Genomic DNA, 5884 nt, shown 5'->3' with positions numbered 1-5884 from the left:
TTTTTGTTTTTATTTATTCAGTTAACTGGGATGTTATTTATTCATTCGCTTGTTTCTATCCATTAATATTATAGAATCATTTTCTAATTATTCATATCTTTAAAACCATCCTAAAAATAGCCTAATCTTTAAAAATGGTCTTTTTGTATCTATATCTAAATATTTAGCAATCAATGTGCAGAACACACACAAGGAAAACCAAAAGTTTATATTACACAGAAGTTTGGGGAATTACTAAGAGAATAGGAATTTTAAGACTCAATTAACTGACCCCCAAAAATGTTAAATACAAATTACATGATTAACAAGCCATGGGAAAAACATATTTCTTCTCACCTAAAAGTACAAATTAGGTTGTGGAGGGCTCCCTGCCTCACCCAGCTCAGGCCTCTGCTCACCTCCATTGGCAACAGCACCTTGCTGGCAAGTGCTCCCCTTGCCCCCTGCTTCATCTTTCTCTACGGCGCTGATCCTTGCCTGAGAAAGCAGTCATGTGTCTGCCTCCACATGTAGATGCTAGGATGTCAGCTCTCTGAGAGGAAGAACTTTTCTAATCCCCTGTAATATTTCCAGACTTTAGGACAGTGCCTGGCGAGTGTTACTGGTGTTCAGTAAATACTTGTTAATGAATTGTCTACACAGTCACTTCTATTTGGCTTATGATTATGTCCATGTCAGTTTTACTCCTTTTGCAGCAGTGTGTGTGTGTGTGTGTGTGTAGAGGGAAGTGAAAAATCTGAAAACTTTTGCAAAATCACAAATTCTTGCAAGCAAGAACTGAGTCAAAATCTGGAATGAAGGTGTGGGATTAAAGTCAGATAAGATAGACATGTTACAAAATAAACAGCTCTTCTATTTTTTTCATAATTGTATTTATTTTTGGCTGTGCTGCATCTTTGCTGCTGTCCTCGGGCTTTATCAGGTTGAAGCGAGGAGGGACTACTCTTCCTTGCAGTGCTTCTCATTGCTGTGGCTTCTCGTGTGGAGCTTGGGCTCTAGGCGTGCAGGCCTGTGTTTGTGGCATTTAGGCACAATAGTTGGAGCACTCGAGCTCTAGAGCTTGGGCTCAAGAGTTGTGATGCATCAGCTTTGTTGCTTCATAGCAAGTGGGATCTTCCCAGACCAGGGATCAAACCTGTGCACCCTGCATTAGCAGTCGGATTCTTACACACTGCACCACCAGGGAAGTCTCTTTTATATTTTTTAAGAGTACCAATTTCCATGTTTTGTAACAGGGAACCGAACTCAGTGAACTGATTTTACCTCAACAATTCCACCTGTGTTGTGCCATCTATAGAACTGTTCTTTTCCATCATTCCCAGTGTCTTGCAGGGTTACATGGAACAAGATATGACTCACTCTACATCTGTAGGGATCCTTTTTTTCACACACCAGGAATCCCCCTTGACTCCTGCCTGAATGTTTGGAAAACTGCAACAGCTCTCTTGACTCCCCCAGCCTGCAGGAAGGACTGATATTTATCAATATCTGCTCTAAGCAGATGTCTGGCAAATTTCTTACTGGTCCTCAAGTGACCTGATGAGAAAAGTATTCTACGTTTCTTCCAAGTAAAGAAACTGGGGCACAGGAAAGTTGCTAAAAGTTGTTAGGTAAACTAGAAATCACAGAGGTGTACCTTGGGAACACAGCACAGTAGGCACTCAGAAGCCAATAAAACCTGGAGGACGGCAGGACTGGGACCTGTGCATCAGGGAGTGGGGGTGGGTTGCAGCTCAGAGGTGAAGGAGTCAGCCAAGTCCTGGAATGTGGAAGCCAGGAGCCCAGCGTGACCCTGGGCAGGAATCTCTGCGGGAGCCTCTTGGGCTGAGGAAAGGACACGATGTCAGGGGAAGGCAGGTCACCTCTGCAGTATGAGGTGGGACCCCGACTTTGGGGAATATAGGATGCTTAAAAGAGTCCAGAGACTCCAGAAATCAAAAATTAGTGCTCTGGGTTTTCCTGGGCATTTGGTGGAGGGGGATAAAAAACAGCATCTTCCAGCCTTTGAGCACCTGGCTGGGGACTACACTGGTGAATGAAGCTCAGAGAAACTCATTTTGAGAGACCCAAACTCACGTGTCACTTGTCTCCAAAGTCCAGGATTTTTCGGTTGTGGTCTGATGTCTCTAGCTTCCTATTATTAAAAAACAAAGGGGTAAGGGGGATACTAAACCTTCTACTTGTCTTTGAATATGTGTTATTCTTTGACAACTGGCACCTACCTCCAGAAACAGCCTTCGATGAAGCTGGAAATATACTGGCATAAGTTACTTACGGCGGTTACTCACAATGCTATCATAAAACAGTACATGAAGTCTTTATTTTAAAATGGGAAAGGTCCTTTTCTTACTCTGAGGTTCATGAGGATTTAAAAATTTTATTAAGAAGCTCAATGTCCTTCTTGTTGGGTTGTCTGGCCATGTTTTATCTTTGTTCATGAATAATAATACTGATCTGTTTCTCTGCTCTTCAACTCCTCCCAGAAAGCAAAGCAATAATAAAGGGGGTTTCCAAGTTGCAAATGGTTGCCAAAATCAGCATCTTTTTCTTCCCTGGGAATCACGAAAAAGCAACAGTGAGAATTGAAATCAAAATTTTTCCCACTTGGAAAGTTTATTTTTAACTCTCTTTTAAAACGCTTGGATTAGAAAAAGTAATCCAAGTTACAGAATTGTTAAAAATGGGAAAAAATCACATTTCAGAAACAAAGGGAGAGCCTGCGGGATACAGTCCAGAATAAATTCCTAGCGTAAATATTTGTATTGATATCAAATAAAGAACAAAGCAAATGCAATAAACATCTGACACAAAGAATTTTTCTTAAAAAGAACAAGTTATATAGAAAAGAACTTTAAAAGGTAAAAGAGGAGATATGAATGAGATATGAAATTTTCAAAAAGCAGAATATATATAATTAATTGCAAAGTCTGATTCCTTGAAAAGTGGTAAAGATAAATAGCTTACTTAACTAAAAATAACAAATCAAGGGAGAAAATATCACTACTCAGAATAGGAAATTATAAAAGGGAAGCTGCAGAAACAGGGGAAATTGCATGCACCATAAGGGAATAATTGGCTCGACTCTCTGCAAATACATTTAAAAGCATCAATGAAGTAGAGACTGACTGTTCTAAAGAAATACAATTTGTAGAAACTAAACCTAGGAGACATAGAAAATCTAAACAGACTAATGATCATGCGAGAATTATAATAAGAAAATTGCCAGAGAAATGCCACCCCCAAGTTCCCCCATGTCCCACCCAGGAAAGCACCCAGATGATTTCTCAGGGAAATCTCTCCAACCTTCTAGAAGCAAATAGTTCTCAGGTCACATAGATTAACCAGTCCCGCCTCATAGCCACATAACACAGTGAAGGTCACTGTTTCCTCCGTGTGTCTGACTGAACTACAGTGACCCTAGGCATCAGAGAATCTCAGCCCTCTCCCACCAGGACTCCAAAACTCAGACCATAAAAACCAAAGTGTTAGTCGCTCAGTCATCTCTGACTCTTTGCAACCCCATGGACTGTAGCCCACCAGGCTTCTCTGTCCATGGGATTTTTTCAGGCAAGAATACTGGAATGGGTTGCCATTCCCTTCTCCAGGGGAACTTCCCCACCCAGGGATCGAATCCAGGTCTCCTGCATTGCAGGCAGCTTCTTTATTGTCTGAGTCACCAAGGAAGCCCCCCAAAACTGAGAAGCATCTTCTTATTTCTTTAACTTCAATCTTGCAAATTCATGAAAACTGCTATATCACTTCCTTTCACTGATTCACTAGATATGTATTCTGTGTTTACTCTATGCCAGGCATCCTTCCAAGGGAAGCAGCAAATAAAACATACAATTTTCCTGACCTCATGGAGTTTGTATTCTATTGGAGGAGGCAGACAACAAGGACAAGATAACACAGTCCATTCAATGAAAGTGTGATGGAGAAAAATGAAGCAGATGAAGTGCTGCCATGGTGGGTGGTCGCAGAGGGATTCACTGATATGATAATATCCAAGTTAAGATATGAAGGAGGTGAGTGGGTGAGCCTGGATATCTCAGGAAGAGCATTCAGGCAGAAGGGACAGCTAATAAAAATAAGTCCTAGTGGAGGATATGCCTGATGTATTTGACAAACAGCAGAAAAGGCCACCAGGGCCGGAGTGCTTGGGGTTAGGAGGAGAGTTACAGCAGATGAATTTAGAATCTAGCAGGGCCAGATTACCCAGAGCTTCAGAGGTGACCATCAAGATTTTGATTTTTATTCTGAGAGGCATGGGAAGACATGGAGGATTCTGAGCAATGGCTCTGATCTGACATTTCAGAGAAACAATCTGCCTGATGCAGAGGACAGCGACAGAGGCAGGGAGAACGGAAAGGAGACAGCCTCAACCCGGGAAGGAGATAATGGCGTCAGAGACCTACATGGTTGCGATCAAGGGGGTGATCTGGCTATGCCAAAAATCCTTTCAGAGTTGCAACAAGGTACAGGCATATGCTAGTGCTTAAGTATGATGACTGATGACACCCAATAGAGTTTTTGAGGTCAGTCAAAGACTTCAGTCAAGAACAATCGAAGCGAAATCAGTAGCATCTTTTATCCAAACAATATGAGAGAAGAGCAGAAAAAGTTATCTTAATAAAGCCCTAAATCCTATGAATGGAGATTGAGAATAATCTATTGGTGTACAAAGTCCAAAAATAAAATTAAACTTGATCAAATTGATAATTGTGCTTATTGCCCGTATTTGAACAATGCAGTTCCTTTTTTTCTGAATTCAAGCCCGTAAACTATTTTAAAACTCATGCCAGCTATTTCCAGAATGCAGAAGTACTTAAAGGTCATGGTTATTACTCAGCGGAGTTATCAAGGGCCCAGTGGATAAGAAAGAACAGATAGTTTCCCAGTTAGGGGTGCTACAGGCATGTGGTTCTCTGTAGGTTGAGGAGAGTGATGGTCAACACATAATTCATGATAGAAGTTTGAAGGATGTCCTGCTGCTTATCAAGTCATAGAAGGAGGGAAAGGACATGAAGCAGCAACCCAATCCATCTGACCCCCTTGGATAAACCCACTGAAATAGTGCAGAACATCAGTTTCTAAACACCTTTCTGAAGATAATAAACATATAGCCCTTCATTAGCAAGAAGCCCTGAAGACAATGACACTGGCTCCCTGTGGACTGACTCTGCTGGCTTGTTCAGTACCACATGCCTAGTCGGGTGCCTGGCACACAGCACACACTCAGTAAAGATTTGTCTGAGTGAATAAACAAAGGAATAAATAGCTGAATCTTCTTTGACATCATTCAATCCCTTTATGGAATCAACATTACAAGAAAAAAGCAACTTCCGATTTTTATAAGCCTCAGACCCTGAGGGCAGGCAGACCTGGCTTCACTGCTCACTGTGTTACTGCATGCTATCAAGACTGGTCAGCTTCTCTTGCCTCTCAGCATCTGTTTCCTCATCTGCAAAATCAGGATAATAATACCAAACTCCTGGGCTTGCTGTGAGGATTAACTGATGTTCAACAAGAATCCAACATACTGCCTCATAGTTATTGGATACTATTATCATCACTAAAATGGCATTAAAATTACTATAAGAAATTTTACAGAGATGACATCTTGTAGATAAGCTTAAAATTTTTTTCTTTTGTTACAAATTATTTCAAACATATACAAAAGTACAGAGTATAATGAACTGCCTTGTACCCAGTACCCAGTTTCAATAGTTATCAGCTCATCGCTGGTTATCTCCCTTCCCCAACCACTTGGATTATTTTGAAGCAAATCCCAGACATTATGTCATGTCATCTGTGATACTTCAATATGTATTTCAAAAATAATAATTAAAATCCCATATCACTCTTAAAAATAATGAATAATGAT

This window comes from Moschus berezovskii, chromosome 10 (assembly GCF_049115385.1).
Source record: "Moschus berezovskii isolate FMDL1 chromosome 10, NW_MosBer_1.0, whole genome shotgun sequence".
NCBI lineage: Eukaryota > Metazoa > Chordata > Mammalia > Artiodactyla > Moschidae > Moschus > Moschus berezovskii.
This window is presented reverse-complemented; position numbering follows the sequence as displayed.